Source organism: Glycine soja, chromosome 13 (assembly GCF_004193775.1).
Source record: "Glycine soja cultivar W05 chromosome 13, ASM419377v2, whole genome shotgun sequence".
NCBI classification, from domain to species: Eukaryota; Viridiplantae; Streptophyta; class Magnoliopsida; order Fabales; family Fabaceae; genus Glycine; species Glycine soja.
In genome coordinates this window covers 8,327,904-8,328,845 of record NC_041014.1, presented here as the reverse complement: position 1 = coordinate 8,328,845, position 942 = coordinate 8,327,904, and the positions used below count along the sequence as shown (strand labels likewise).

At 43.3% G+C, this 942-nt stretch overlaps 1 non-coding gene across 1 annotated transcript; it reads right to left on the bottom strand.

Annotated features, from left to right (window-relative positions):
• Positions 1-362: 362 nt before the first annotated feature.
• LOC114382891 lies at positions 363-469 on the bottom strand. Its single transcript, XR_003660348.1, has one exon. It is a non-coding gene; the product is annotated as a small nucleolar RNA R71 (small nucleolar RNA).
• Positions 470-942: the final 473 nt, after the last annotated feature.

The following is a 942-nucleotide window of genomic DNA, read 5'->3' as shown; positions in this document are numbered from 1 at the left end:
CCCGTGAGAGGACTCTAAGGGAAATGGCTGCACCTGATTTCACCTACGAAAGCTTGTGCATCCAATACCCTGATGAGGGTGTTCCATATGTTCTCAAGACTGGACTAATACATTTGCTACCTAAGTTTCATGGTCTTGCAGGTGAAGATCCTTATAAGCATCTTAACGAGTTCCATATTGTTTGTTTCACCATGAAGCCCCCTGATGTCCAAGAAGATCATATCTTTCTAAAGGCTTTTCCTCATTCTTTGGAGGGAGTGGCAAAAGATTGGCTATACTACCTTGCTCCCAGGTCTATTTTCAACTGGGATGACCTTAAAAGGGTGTTCTTGGAGAAATTCTTCCCTGCATCTAGGACCACTGCCATCAGAAAAGACATTTCAGGCATCAGGCAACTTGGTGGAGAAAGCTTGTATGAGTACTGGGAAAGATTCAAGAAACTATGTGCCAGTTGTCCTCACCACCAGATTTCTGAGCAGCTTCTCCTCCAATATTTCTATGAAGGACTCAGTAACATGGAGAGAAGTATGATAGATGCTGCTAGTGGTGGAGCCCTTGGAGACATGACCCCTGCTGAAGCCAGAAATTTAATTGAGAAGATGGCTTCAAACTCCCAGCAATTTAGTGCCAGAAGTGATGCTATTGTCATTAGAGGAGTGCATGAAGTAGCCAAAAATTCATCTTCATCAGCCGAGACTAAGAAGCTTGAAGGTAAACTAGATGCCTTGGTTAACCTGATAACCCAACTGACTATGAATAAAAAATATGCACCTGTCACCAGACTATTTGGTTTATGCTCCTCTGCCGACCACCACACAGACCTTTTCCCTTCTATGCAACAATCTGAAGCAATTGAACAGCCTGAAGCTTATGCTACAAACATCTACAACATACCTCCTCAACCTCAGCAACAAAATCAGCCACAACAGTGCAATTATGACC